The sequence below is a fragment of the Peromyscus maniculatus genome, chromosome 7 (genome assembly GCF_049852395.1).
Source record: "Peromyscus maniculatus bairdii isolate BWxNUB_F1_BW_parent chromosome 7, HU_Pman_BW_mat_3.1, whole genome shotgun sequence".
Lineage (NCBI taxonomy): Eukaryota > Metazoa > Chordata > Mammalia > Rodentia > Cricetidae > Peromyscus > Peromyscus maniculatus.
Window position 1 is genome coordinate 52,406,382 of NC_134858.1, and position 15,935 is coordinate 52,422,316.

A 15,935-nucleotide genomic window follows, 5' to 3' on the forward strand; every position below is an offset into this window, starting at 1 on the left:
TTATATTTGCAAACTGCCCTGGTTCGGGTCCAGCTGCAGATGTCTTACCTCCCATTCTTTGCCTCTGTGTGCCATCTTGCATTTATTAATAAAACATGAAAACTGGGGTGCGGGAGGTTTGCTGATGAGGGGAATCCCATTGCAGTATAGCAAGCGGGCGCCTATTTTCGGTTTTCAGACGTGGTGTAGAGGTGGAAATCCCACACCCTGGGGATTTGTGGCTTGGTTGGTCGTGGCCACTTCCTAGTGGGCTTCCCCGGTTTGTTGCTAGGCGCCCCAGCGGCAGAATGGACAGTCTGGAAAGGGTAGAGGGTTTCACTGTCAACCTGGCGTCCTGTTCAGAGGACAGGTGCAAGCTACAGCAGTTCCCTGCTTGCTAACGTGCCAGGGAGGCTTAAACCCAGACAAATCTTTCTCAAAATTGTTAAGAGGAGGCCTTGAATTGAATCTCCGAGACTTGCCTACTCAAACTCATCGCGGTTTTGCATCCAAAGATGATTAAAACTAGCCACCTGTTGGAAGTCAGACCCCATACTCCATTCTGTTTCATAGTCACCAATACAGAGACAATAACAGGCCCCAATAGATTCCCTCTGCCCTCTTTAAATGTGTTGCCCATCATTTGTTTCTTTTGAAATAAAATCCACCTATGATTTGTTGCCTTTTATGTTATAGACTGAAATCCTATGATTTATTTATCTCCCATATACATACACCACCCTATCCTGAGCACCGAGTTTCTCTTTGGCGTATGTTAACTATTTCCCTGGCTTTTTACTTAGCTTGGAGGAAGAGTGGGCAAAGTGCAATGCACTAACCGCTTCCCTGATGCCCTCCCCCAGAAATAACATAGTGAAAGAAACAGAATGGAAGTGACTACGGCGAGATGTGGGCTATGACAGCCAGACTGTAGTGCCACATTAAATAATGAGACATATTCATGTGGACCCAGGACTGAGCAGAAAGTTATTTGTGACTGATTTCCTTGAGTCCACCCTGCAAGGCCCCCCTCTCTGTGCTGGGGATGAAGAAGCTGGGACTTCAAAAGGTTAACTGACTTGCCCAAGGTCACACAGTCAGGAGCAGGGTAAGGTTGCAGTTCATCTGCACCACATCCGATGGCAGGGTGCTGGGGATGTTGCTGCCTCGGCCACCTTTTCATTAAGGCCGGGTTCACGGGTGAGCATCCAGACCCTGATGGGATTTTCTACTTCGTAGATTCTGTACCATTTCTGTGGCTCTCCAAAATGAGAAACTGTTGTTCCAGAGTGTGGCTGTGTGGAATTTCTTTTGCGGTGACACTGAGCCTATTTTTTTAAAAAGGGGTCCAAGACATCCTGCTATAAAACTACCCCACATAATCAATGCATTCAGAAATTGTTTCACTACCAGTTTAAACCCAGGAAGTACCTACAAATCCTGTAGAGTACGTGTGTGTTTTCACACTCCCACCCCACCCTGCCTTGAACACCATTTGTGTCCCACTTACTTGTGGGTGCTGTAATGGGGTGAAGGGATCTGCGCCAGCCGTGTGCCATAATCTAGTTTCTGCAAGTGTGGCAGTTTCCCACTCGACGCTCTGGAAATTTGTACGTTTGGTTATGGATATATATTTAATCTCCTTTTCCACAAGTGCATTCTCACGGTTCAGGTGTTGGATTTTGCTACACATAGCAGCTTCCATGGACTTAGAAACTGCTGTCATTTCATGAATGGAAAATTCACCTAATGGAGCTGTGAGATTTTTATGTTCGGGTCGTATAATTGAGCTAGTGGTGAGAAAACTATAGGTGAATGTAAAGAATTAATTGAAAAGTATATTCTATGGAAAATATAGCTTTTAATGATGCATCGATATAATAGATAACACTAAGCAAGGTATATGAAGTTGTCTGTTGTAAGTTCTATGAACTGTTTTCTTCCTCGGACAATGAGTAGAATGTTACCTCCTTCATTATATTCCTATTGATAGTAGACAATTTGTATGGCAGATTGGCCTCTCAGAAAATACTCAGGTTTGGAAGAGTTCAATTTCCAGAGCTTAAGGAAATGCTGAGGTAGAACTTTTCTGCCCTGGAGATTTCCAGCCTACGGTCAGATAAACTCAAGATGAATCCTGACAGCACCAGTGAGAAACAGAAAGGAACGAGAGGTCTTGCTGGGTCTCTGAGCAAGAGAAGGGTTTCCCTTGCAAAGTATCCGGATCCCTTCCAGGTAGGAGCCTTCAACTGTCAAGAGAGAGTAGACTAGTCTACTGCCTTCCGTGTGAGCATAATTTGATGTAATGCTCAGATGAGTATCCTTCTTGGTGCAAAGGTCAACTCGGGAAATGTAAAATAAAAAATATTCTGAACTATGGACCTTTTTTTCCCTTGAAACATTTTTGAACTGGGAAAAGCCAAATGGGCAATTGTGGAGGCTCCGGCATTACCTTTTAAATCCTCTCACGTGCGTTTCGGAGGGAAGAGGAAAGGACTGACATTTTCATGCTATGTGTTTTGCTGTCACTGGTTATAATACGGTTTAATGCATTGTGAGGATGAAGCTGGGCGCTGTCCTGTGTTAGCCGACCCTGCAAGTTGTTTAGTTATGAGATGGAGTTTTACTTATAATATCCCTTAATTTAGTGAGGTTTTGCTTTGTTTTGGTTGGTTGGTTTTGGTTTTTTTCGAGACAGGGTTTCTCTGTGTAGCCCTGGCTGTCCTGGAACTCACTCTGTAGACCAGCCTGGCCTCGAATTTACAGAGATCTGCCTGTCTCTGCCTCCTGAGTTCTCGGATTAAAGGCATGTGTCAACACTGCCCGGCTTTAATTTAGTATTTTTAAATGAAAAAAATTTAGTGCCAGCACTCGTGAATCACAGAAGTTCACAGATACTTGGAATTAATTAAATTTCACTGGTTTCTGTTTCTCTCCTCAATGGGAGTGGTAGCGAGGGGTATCCATGTTCTCTTTTCACATGGAACTAACCGAGGGTCATAGATGCTGGCTGAGGACCATCTCAGAACTCATTTGGGACCTTCTGTGGTCCAGATCTTGTCTGAGGACCCTAGAACTCCCTAAGAGTGTTCCTAAAGTGGGTCATAGCTGCTATCGGTGGGGTGGGATTAAGTCTATACAGAGCAAGGCCAGAAAGCTAATTCCTTTGCAGCAGTCAACAGTGGCCTACACTGTGATTTTTTTTTCAAATGTAATAAATGTTCACTGTAGAATATCCAGTCATTAAAAAAAGTAGAAGGGGGCTGGAGAGATGGCTCAGAGGTTAAGAGCACTGGCTGCTCTTCCAGAGGACCTGAGTTCAATTCCCAGCAACCACATGGTGGTTCACAACCATCCGTAATGAGATCTGGTGTCCTCTTCTGGCCTGCAGGGACACATGCAGGCAGAACACTGTATACATAATAAATAAATAAATTTTTTAAAAAATTTTTTAAAAAAGTAGAAAGTTGAAAGTCAGTAGCCAAGCTTTTTGGCAGTCTTAACTCTTACCAGTGTTCACCATTAACAGTTTGGTGGGGATTGCTCCAGATTTTTAAGTGCAGAAGCTAAAATGTTATTCTCTTCTGACTATGACGTTCATAGACAAATAATATGTTTTTCCTGTTTGCTTTCTTGCACCTTGTAATACATCTTTGACGTCTGAGAGGCCCTTGAATGGTCTGCTTCTAAACACTTTTATTCAGCCACAGTGGGAGCTGAGTGGGTAGAGCCGTACAACTAGGAAGCGGTTGAGGGAACTGATGGGTGGGGGGTAGGAACCTGGCGTTTGCTGTGTCCCGAAGGGAGTTTCATATTCCATGTCTCTTTGCACTTACCCTTTGTGGTCAGATGTACAGATGTGGAGCTGGGAGCCCAAAATAAACAAGAGGAACAGACCTGATTTGGAGGCTGAGCCAGTGTGGCTCCGACTCTGGGCTTTTTCTGTTCTCTGCCCTGGTGAGGGTGAGGTGGTCTCTGTCCCATAGTTCTCTCACCTTCCTGCTCCACCTGTACTGACCTCCTTCCTGTTTCTCTGCTGGGGCCTTGGCTATTGCAGGTTTTCCCTGGAATGCTCTTCCTGCAGGTAGTGGCAGGACTCAAAGTCTAACTGTACCTTCAGAACAGGTCCACCCACCCCGGTGAGGCATCCCTCGCCTGCCTGCCTGCCTGCCTTGTTTGCATTCTAACACCTAGCACACAGCATTCCGTCTCTCTTGAGTTTATTATCTCTCTCCTCCATGGACCAAATGCTCCAGAAGAAAAGGTCTTGACTGCTTTTACTCTCTTACCCCTGGCTGGTGCTATAGAAGGGGCGGGGTGGGGGGAGAGACACAAGTCACTGTGGCATCTTCGAATCCTTCCTTCCGGCTTCCCACATTTCTTGTTTTTGTTAGCGGTGGCTCTTGCTGTTCCCTGCGGTAGCCTTTTATGTTCCTTAGAGGGACAGCAAGGAAAGTGCAAGAGAATTAGGGAAAAATTGTCTTATTTTTGCTCCAGTTGCAAAAGAGGAAACTCCTGGGGCGAATCAGGCACTATAGAGGTGGAGAGAAAGTCCCTGAGTGTCATTCTGAGAGGATGATAGGGCAGCAAAGCGTAAGGAGAGACCGGCCGGCGACAATGGGGGCCTGCGAGGCTTCTCCTCTACTTGGGCTGCACAATGAACGCTTCGCCAACCACCAAGTTTTTCGCCCATGTCACTAAAAAGAAAAGAATCCATGCTCACCCACACCAGCTTTTCACCCCGGCAGACTAATCACTGTGCTCCCGGTAGTAACCCACTGCATGGTTTAAACATTAAATACCTGTTGATGTCTTCCCTGCCTAAGCCAGGGTTGTGAGTTCACTCTAAAAAACAAACCACCTGTCAGTGTGTCTGCCAAGTATGGCCAGCAAGCAGGAACTAGAAGCATCACACCCAGAGGTCCCTTTAGCCCAGCAGTCCTGAGCTCTCGTCTGTACGTCTTTTGTGAACGTGCAGTTTGCAGAAGTATTGTTTGGGATACAGCAAAATCATAGGCACTTTGGGGACTGATTCAAACCTAGAACTCTGTAGAAGGAACTATAGTAGGATGCTGAAGGGAGCCGATAGTCACAGAAAGAGGCCTTGATAAAACAGCAACTTCTCCTCCTGCCTCATCACCTCCACCTCCACCACCTCCACCTCATCACCTCCACCTCCATCACCTCCACCACCTCCACCTCCATCACCTCCACCTCCATCACCTCCACCTCCATCACCTCCACCTCCATCACCTCCACCTCCATCACCTCCACCACCTCCACCTCCACCACCTCCACCACCTCCACCTCCACCTCCACCACCACCACCACCACCACCACCACCACCTCCACCACCACCTCCACCACCACCTCCACCTCCACCTCCATCACCTCCACCTCCATCACCTCCACCTCCATCACCTCCACCTCCATCACCTCCACCTCCATCACCTCCACCTCCATCACCTCCACCTCCATCACCTCCACCTCCACCTCCACCACCACCTCCACCACCTCCACCACCTCCACCTCCACCACCACCACCTCCACCTCCACCACCACCACCTCCACCATCACCTCCATCACCTCCACCTCCACCTCCACCACCACCACCACCACCTCCACCACCACCATCTCCACCACCTCCACCATCACCTCCACCATCACCTCCACCATCACCTCCACCACCACCACCACCACCACCACCACCACCACCACCACCACCTCTACCTCCATCACCTCCACCACCTCCACCACCACCACCACCTCCACCACCACCACCACCACCACCACCTCCACCACCACCTCCACCACCACCTCCACCACCACCTCCACCACCACCACCTCCATCACCTCCACCTCCACCACCACCACCACCACCACCTCCACCTCCACCTCCACCACCACCACCACCACCACCACCACCACCACCACCACCACCTCCACCTCCACCTCCACCTCCATCACCTCCACCACCACCACCACCACCACCACCACCACCTCCACCACCTCCACCACCTCCACCTCCACCACCTCCACCACTCCACCATCTCCACCATCACCACCACCTCCACCGCCTCCACCTCCACCACCGCCACCACCACCACCTCCACCACCTCCACCATCACCACCACCTCCATCACTGCCACCACTGCCACCACCACCACCATCACCAACCACCACCACCTCCATCACCACCTCTACCACCACCACCACCTCCACCACCTCTACCTCCACCATCTCCACCACACCACCACCTCCACCACCACCTCCACCATCTCCACCACCACCACTTCGTCCTTCTCTTCTGAGCTCTAATGGCTGCCCTCATGGCTCTGAATTATTTATCGTAAGTAGAATCTCCTTTCAAAAACTGCAGTCCCCCTAAAACTGTGTTTGACTTGTAAGATCCAGCACCTAGCATGAAAGCTGCAATCTAACCACTCATTAAAACAAAGAGTCTGTCCAAGAACATCTGTCTTGCAGCTCAGGTTTTTGAAAGTTCAGACTGGGATCAGACAGATGTTCTCAGTGTGGATCTATGCTGCATACTACCGGGCAGGGGAGTGGGGGTGGGGAGGGAGTGGGGGGGAGTGTGTGTGTGTGTGTGTGTGAGTGCGTGCTCCTCAAAACAACTCCAAAGCAAGTTGTGTGGAGCTGATGCGATGTCTTTCTCCCTGAGAGTTGCCCTATAAATAGTTAAATTTTTGCATTTCACCTGCTTGCAAAGCAGCTAATTGTCTCCTACTGTAATTACTAAAATGTGTTATTTTTGCAAGAATAGGATGGAATATATTGCAAACCCTCCAATAAAATCGAGGTTGCTCTGCCTCGGGAGGGATCTCTCCTTAAACAGACGCTTAGAAACCTGTCTCCTGGCTTTGCTGCCAGCTGCTCCCCAGGGCTGGGTCTGCTGTCATCCCTCTTGTCCCGCAGGACACTCCTGTCCTCGTCCCTCTCCCGAAACACGGCTCTGGTAAAGGTCACGCATCCGATAGCTGTTTCTCGGATTTCCTTCCTGATGGCTCAGCAACACCCGACCCTGCTGACTTCTTCCTGGAAACACTGTCCCTCCGCCTCCCCTCCGCACTCAGAGCCTTCTTGCTCTGTCCCAGGCTGAGGTGGTTAAGGAATATGAGCTCTGCTGGGGACTTGAATCCTGGCCCTTGTACTTGCTCGCCATGGACCTTGAAGTAGTTAACGTCTCGGCTCCCAGTGGAAGAACTATGTCATGGCTTCAGGAAACAAAGATGAAAAGAGTGTGCCAAGGGGGCAGCAGTCACCAAATGTCACCTTTGGTCATTAACACTTCCTGCTTAGATGCCCCTTGTATTTTTGGAATAAAGTCCCAACACTCCTCCCTGACATCAAGACCCCTAAAACTAGTTCCTGTTCAGTTCCCCTCTGGCCCCTTCTCCTTTCCAGTACATTCCCCACGGGGCCACTTTCTCCTTGTCCTGCTCTGCCAGAGGGATGAAGAGGCTGCGGACTCTGCAGGCTTGCCTGCTGCCTGCTCGCCTGCCTGCCAGGAGGGAGGCACAGAGTGCAGCCTGCTCTGTGACGTCAGCAGTTCTCCCTTGGGCATGAAGCCTATCTCACTGGCAGATCACAAATTACTCAAAAACAGCAGCGCTGATTTATACCTTTCAAAAATAGCTCTCTCAGCATTCAGCCTAATACTTTACACACAGTAGGAGTTTAACGCCTATCTTTTATCTGCTAAGACATTGCAGTTTTATACGGGCCTTCCAAGATCCTTCTTCTAAATTGGACCATCAGTACACGGTCCTGGAGCCCACCAGGCTTTATAGGAGAAAACTTGAGTCAACAGCACCAGGACAGCAAACCCCTGAGAACCTTTTGGAATGAGGAGGGATGCACAAAAATAATTAAAAATAACGGGAGTATAGGGAATGATTTAATACTTTAAAAAGTAGCTTGGTTTCTTTCCAGTGTCTGAAGCTATTTTTACAATGATCAGAGTTGTGGTCTTGAATTGTTTTGTGTCGAGTTGTGAATATGTTGTTTTATATGTTGTTTTCTGTCCTATCCTCTGCACCCCCAGAACGAGATGAGTGCTGAGGGTACAAGAAACACACCCCCAGACTAGTGGCAGACCTCCTCTGAGCCACTCTCTTCTGGGCCTGCATTCTTCCCCTCAGTGTGAGCTAAAGAGGACATTAAAGTTAACGGACACCCAAGGATGGGACAGCTGGTTAAAAACAAACAAAAAACAAACAAACAAACAAACAAAAACCAGAAAAAAAACCCTGTTATGTCCTAGTTAGTAAAATACCTGCTGTGCAAACACGAGGACCGTGTTCAGATCCCCAATACCTATGCAAACACACACACATACACACACACACACACACACACACACGCACACGCGCGCGCGAACACACACACAGACACACTCACACACAGACACACTCACACACACATACATACACACACTCACACACATACATACACACACAGACACACACACTCACATACACACACATACACACACACACTCACACATACACACACACTCACACACATACATACATACACACAGACACACACACACTCACACACACACATACATACACACACACACAAACACACTCACACACATACACACACACTCACACACAGACACACACTCACACACACATACACACACTCACACACACACTCACACACTCAGACACACTCACACACACACTCACACACATACATACACACATACACACACTCACACACACTCACACACACACACACACACACAAAAAAAACCAAACCCAAAACGAACATAGTCACAGTCATGGTCATCTGTAATCCTCGTGCAGGGGGTGGAGACTGGCCCGCCTCTGGAGCTTGCTGGTCAGCTGGTCTAGCCAATCAGTGAGCACTATTTCAAATGAGAGTCCCGCCTCAAAACATAAGGTGGAGTCCAAATGAGCCCAATTGAGGAAGATATCTGTCAACCTGTGGCCTTGGCATGTACTCGCACGTGTCACACATGTACACACACACACATATACACTATATATATATATATAATATTATATATATATAAAATCCTGTTACTGGCATGCTCAGTTGTCATGAAGAATGGAGTGTGTTTTTCATCAGTATCTGCTCTATCTCTGAGGTCATGAAAAATGAGAAGTTCTTTTCCACTTCAGTATAATGACTTTTCCCCCAATGGAGGATCACTAGGAATATCAACCACACTCCAGCACAGGCCCCCTTCCCAGGAATGGCCAACACACAATGAACTCAATGATAGTTTTGTGGACTTTTTGTTTTGTTCCAGCATTTTTTTGTCCTATTAGTCTTTTACTTGTTTAATTTTCATTTTTGTTTTTGTTGTTGTTTTTTTAAAGCTTTTTTTTTTTTGTTTCTCATTCCTCCCTCCCCCCTTTTTTAGAGAGAAAACGAAGTTGGATGGGTAGAGAGGTGTGTAGTATCTGGGAAGAGTTGAGGGGAGAGAAGAAACATGATTTAATATATTGTATGAAAAAAACTTAATAAAAAACACACAATATGAAAGAAAAAAATCAAACAACTTCCTTTCTAACCCTGGAGGCCACCAAGGGCCAGTTCCTTTGCATCTTGAGGCTTCACACTGAGCTTCTCTGCCTCCCCCTATCAGCAGTCTGGGCCAGGTAACCAGACCGCGTGGGGCCGTCCCGTGCATCACCTCAGATGTTTAGCGCCATCCCTGGTCCTTGCCACTAGATGACAGTGAGCTGTCAGCCCTCTCCAAGTACGATTACCAAAATGTCCCCCAAATTACCAAATGTCTCACGGGGTATACATCTTCCTGAAATGAGAACTGCAGCGTCACTACAGAAAACTCAGTGATGGTCTGATTTGTAAACTATAGAATTGGGGCAATTTGGGTCAAATGAAGATCATAACTAATGCGTGAGACGAATTTGGCTTTAAAATTTGAAATAGACTTGGTGTTTCTAAGCAATGCCTAGATTATTTCATAAATAATGAGATGTAAACAAAATAGCTACAGAATTCAGATTGTCTGAACTCCCGCAGGTCTTAGGTCCAGACGCAACAGCATATTCTAGGACGACTGCGGCCATTCTTGGGGTATTTTATTTGGGCATTTTAAGTGTACAAAATACTGTTAGGACTGTAATAATAAGTTTATCAAACAAAAATAGTATTTAAGCAGAACTCTGAGTGGTTTATGATTTGAGGAAATCGTTTGGCCTGTAGAGTGCCAGGTCTGCTCACCAGTTTCCTTCTGACTAAAGAGCTGCTCCAAGACAGCCCTTCAGGGGCCTCAGGGTGAAGGATGAGTGACAAGGTGCTTTGTGCTTGGTGAGAGGCCACAGTTGCTCAGTAATCTCCATGGCTGTTAGAAAATATGGCTGTAAACGTGTGATTTAGAGCCCACCTCCAATCTGTGTTCTTTCTAAACGCAGTTGCAGAAATTGCATGCCACACCCAAAGACTGTGACAGTTAAATATATGCTTGCTGGAAGACTTAACGTCTTTGGAAGGAACCTGCTTTGGCCGAATGTCATTGCCTTTGGGGAAGGGAGAGCACACACTGAAGAGAGCCTGGTGCATTTTCTTCCAAGATCAGAGGAGATTGGGCATCTTCAGGGTAGTATGGCCATAGACAAGGTATAGCCCAGGATAGCTTCAAACTTACGATCCTCCTGCCTCCACCTCTTCAGCATCTCCTACTAAGTGAGGGGAAGAGCTTGGAACTGGATAAATGACTGAAGATTTGGTTTAGACCAGATGAGGTCTTATTAATACCTGCACACCAGCCTTAAATGAAGCGGTTCTTACCCATGTGAGGAGGCAGAAAGCTGAGGAAGCTGTGAAAGTTGTCTTCAAGGCCAGAAAAGAGAAGCCCAATGGAGACATTTTGAGGACAAAGACAGGAGAAAATGAAGCCATGTCTCGTTGTCACTCTTACCCACTGACTGGTGCTGGTTCCTCCCCCTTTCTTTTCTTTTCTTTTTTTTTTTTGTTTTTGTTTTTGTTTTTGTTTTTCGAGACAGTGTTTCTCTGAGTAGCTTTGCGCCTTTCCTGGAACTCACTTGGTAGCCCAGGCTGGCCTCGAACTCACAGAGATCCGCCTGCCTCTGCCTCCCGAGTGCTGGGATTACAGGCGTGCGCCACCACCGCCCAGCCATCCTCCCCTTTTCTAAAGATTATGACGCCTCATGTTATAGCAGATCACATTCTTTCCTTCTTTAACAAATTGAAGGCTTATGTCAACCATGCAGGAGAAAGTTTATCTTTCAAATGGTTCAGAGGATCATTAGCAACAAGGAATCATAAATTAAAGTTTATACATTGCTTTTAATTTTCATTTAGACTTACTCATTTTATAAATATGATTATTTTGCCTGCATGTATGTCTGGGTACTATATGCATGCCTGGTACCTAGAGGGATCAGAAGAAGGTGTTGGAACTCTAGGGACTGGAGTTACAAATGGTTGTGAGCCACCATGTGAGTGCTACGAACTGAACCCAGGTCCTCAGCAAGAATAAGTGCTCGCCAGGAGGTGGTGGCGCACGCCTTTAATCCCAGCACTCGGGAGGCAGAGCCAGGCGGATCTCTGTGAGTTCGAGGCCAGCCTGGGCTACCAAGTGAGCTCCAGGAAAGGCGCAAAGCTACACAGAGAAACCCTGTCTTGGGGGGGGGGGAGTAAGTGCTCTTAACCACGGAACCATCTCTCCAGCCCCTATACATTTTTTTAAAGATATAATACTATTATATGTGTGTGTTTGTATGTGTGTGTATGTACACAGAATAATACAAATGGAACTTTATTGAGAAGTCAAAATACTCATGTGACTTGTTTTAAGTTTTGTATCTTATTAATTCTTTGAGAATTTCATACCATATATTTTGATCATATTCTCCCCAACTCTCCCCAAACCCACCCACCTCTCTATCCCCCAATTTTGTGTTCTTTTAAAAATGTGTTTATAACCTATTGATTCTCAGTTTGTGCTGATCATATATTCCTGGATGTGGGGCCATCTGCTGGAGCATGGTCAATCTACCAGGAGCCACACCCTTACAAAAAACTGACTCTTCCTCCCCCAGAAGCCATCAGCTGTCTGGAGCTCCTCAGTTGGGGTGGAGGCTCATGAATCCCTTCCCAGTCCATGACAGAATGCTGGCTGGCTTGATTTTGTGCAGACAACCACAGCTGCTGTGAGATCATGAGTACAGAGATCCAGTTAAATCCAGAAGATACTGATTGGGTCTGGCCCCCCTCACCCTCTGGCTCTTACAGTCTGCTCCCTCTTCCATGATGGTCACTGAGCCTGGGACGGGGTGTGTGTTAGAGATGGCCATTGAGCACTCCCTACACTTGTGATTTTCTGTATTAACCACCATCCACTACACCAAGAAACTTTTCAGATGAGGTATCAGAACTGCTCATCTACTGGTAGAGACATACAAATTTAGAGGGCCATTTAAAATAACAATAATAGGTATACCTCTAGGGCCGTTGAGCTCCCCAGTCAGGGATCATAGCTAAATTTACAGTACCAGCCCTGTGTTTCCTCCTATAGTGGGCCTTAAATCCCATCAGAAAGTGGCTGGTTACCCCTGTAGCATTTGTACCATTATTGCATGCATGTGCGGATCTTGCGGATCTTGCCATCCAGGTCATGATTACAGTTCACCAGGTTCACAGCTGGGTAAGATTATTAAAATTTCCCACCAGCAGTCTGCATAGCACCCTCACAGCACCAATGAAAGATAGCCAGTCTGGAGGAAGCTTCCTGATCAGTACCAACTTAATTGTTCCATGTTCTGTGACCAGTCTGTGTAGTGTCTTCAGCCATAGGGTCTTACTATCTAGTTCTGGTGGGCAACTAAGAGAAATGTCAATATCCTGTATTTTGTATCCAGAACCATATGACTTGCTTTATTATATTTATTCACTTTATCGTAGCAATATAGACCTGAACCCACAATACCTCCCAGGTATGTCTGTACTTTAAATTTTGAAAAGAAGTGCTAGCTTAAAGTATCGGAGTTTTTGGAATCTAGTCTTCGCTTTCCCACAAACTAGAGGTATAGCTGCAGACAGATTACTTTACTTTTCTAGGTTCTGGCATCTTCTCTTGTCCAATGATAAGAACGAGCTTGTGGTTTAAGTATCCAAATATAATTCCTCTATTCTGTTAAACCACACAGTGCCTTAAGACAGCCGTACAAAATAACTCACACGAGTGAGCTGGTTTTACAAATCATGCTTCGGTTATATTTGTTGGAAGGCTCGAGCATAGATGAATGGCATTTGGCAGGATGGAACCTTGATCTCTCTGAAACCCTTAATTATACACTGTAGGCAGCTCTGTAGCTTGGTCTGTGTCAAAGGACACCACATTGTCAAACGGCACACCAGGGAGACCGAATTTTGCCACAGCTTGTTCATCTGTAGATGATTGGCTTTGTGTCAGAGAGGTAGCTTCCAGATTCCAGCAGAGTCTGCTTTGAAGACCCGAGTCCTCCTGTCTTTAAAGTGCTCGCGTCTGGTTCCTGTGGAGACAAGTCCATGGTCATTGACCACACTCGGTAAGGACCATAGGTGGTTACACATAGGCTTTGTTTCAAGACTTTGTTTATAGTCAAGTTAATATTACCACACTGGGTATAAGGTGGTGTATGTGTGTGTGTCCGTGTCCATGTGTGACAGCACATGTGGAAACCAGAAGTCCTTATCAAGTGCCTTTCTCAGTCCTTCTCCATCTTAATTTTTGATCTTTTTCTTCTGATCCTGGAACTTTCTGATCTGACTTGATTGGTTGGCCAGCAAGCCCCAGGAATCTCCCCATCCCCACCTCCCCAGTGCTGGGATTATAGCTGTGTGCTTCTGCACTTAGCTTTCACGTGGATGGTGGGGATCAAACCTGGGTCTTCGTACTTGCATAACAAACATTTGTAGACTGAGCCCGCTCCTCGGCTCCCACAGCTTTACCTCCTTAGGAGGCAGAGTTTCACACATCCCAGGCTGGCCTTGAACTCTCTGTGCAGTTGAAGAGGACCTTGAAATTCTCATCCTCTTGCCTCCATATCTGGAGTACTGAGGTTAGAGGTGTGTTACCACCGTGCCTAGTTTATGGAATGCTGGGGACAGGACCAAGGGCTTCCTGCATGCCAGGCAGACGCTTTACCAGCTGAGCTATACCTCTAGCTCTTAGGTGTAGGAAGGCAAGAGGCGGATATTGGTATCTTCCTCCATCGCTCTCCACTTTATTCCTTGGAGACAAGCTCTCTCCCTGAGCCTTGAGTTCACTGTTTTTCTGGCTAGGTTGGCTGGCCAGCTAGTCAAGGTGATCCTCCTGTCTCAGCCTGCCACCCGACTCTGCACTGGGGTTCCAGGCACACATAGCCACACTCAGCTTTTTACATGGGTGCTGGGATCCAAACTCAGGCCCTCATACTTACACAGAAAATGTGTCTTCCCACTAAACAAGCTCCCTAGCCTAGAAAATCTTTTTGTACTAAGATAATAGATATATCTATTTACCCGTATCTATATAAAACACACACACACACACACACACACACACACACACACACACACACACACACACATCTCATAGACCATAGACATCTATAATACCTATTGATAATTATTACCCACTGTTGTGGCAATACTTATTATGAGTATTTTGAATTATTTTCAGTTGTGGTAAAACACATAAAATTTACTAGTTTAACCATTGAATTTAGTGGTATTTAGTGAATTTACAGCATCATGCAATCATCATCACCATTCAAGTCCCGAAGTCCCCATCTTGCAAAACTAAGGCTCTGCTCATTAATTACAAGAATTCTATCCCTTCACAGCTTTATGTTACTAATAGCTCAAGTACCTCCTTATTATATTTTATAAAAGGTTTTAATGCTTTCTATTTAGTTCAGCTTAATAACTTGCTGAGGACAGCAAAAAGGCCTGTGTAACAAGAATGCTGAAATTAGGGAGATGGGGAATAAGATGGGAAAAGGAGCTTGTGGGCCATGTAGATCTCGTTGACGACGTGGAGCTCATAAAATTTATGGGGACATCTCTGGAGTGTGGCAGACAAGTGAAATGACCAAATTTGTTTTAAAGGATGTGGAGGTCCATGAAACACTGACTGGGGCATAGGACGGCAGTGGGAGAACAGCCGGAGTCAGTTGCCAAGGTAATCCATACGGTGACTTGGCTACGAGGCTGTCAGTGGAAGTGGATCACGTGGTTGGAATCTGGGCACAGTTTGCACGTGAAGCCCACAAAATTGGCTCATGTGTTGGGTTCAGGGTGGGAGAGAAAGAAAAGAATCGAGACTGACCTTATAGTTTTTGGGTTGAACAGCTGGAAGGATGAGATTACCATTTTTTTTTATATGGGGATAGAGGAGGAGGAGGTGTTAAGTGGAAGAAATGAGGAGTTCTGTTTCAATCATGTTACATTTCACAGTCTATTAGAGGCCTAATTGAAGATGTCAAACAGGCAGTTGAATATGCAAGTCTGGAGCTCAGGGAGAAAGTGGGGCTGGAGTCAGACATTTTAGAGTAGAGATAGTATGCAGGTGACATTTGAAACCATGAGCTTGAATGAACTCACCTAGGACAAGAAAGAAAGTATAAATGGGGGGAAAGAGTCATAGCAATGAACCCAAGGCATGCCAATGTTCAGAGGTCAAGGGGAAGAGCCAGTGATGGAAATAAGAACACCCAGTGAGGGAAGAGATTGACACCGCATGGTATGGTCCTCTGATAACCAAGGTAATGAAGTGCTTCAAGGCAGAGGAGTGACCAGTAGTGTCTCAAGTGGCTGTGAGGTGGAGCATTTTGTTTAGCAGTGGCTTAGGTTGGGATGAACCTCCAGACGCCACAGTCTGTATCTGTCGGATGATGGGACTAGATGGAGACTCTTGCGTCAAGCAGTTCCACTTCATTTTATTG

At 46.4% G+C, this 15,935-nt stretch overlaps 1 protein-coding gene across 6 annotated transcripts in view; it reads left to right on the top strand.

Moving 5' to 3' along the window:
- Tmem266 (transmembrane protein 266) overlaps positions 1-15,935 on the top strand; it is a 118,278-nt gene that overhangs the window by 2,088 nt on the left and 100,255 nt on the right. The window lies entirely within an intron of this gene.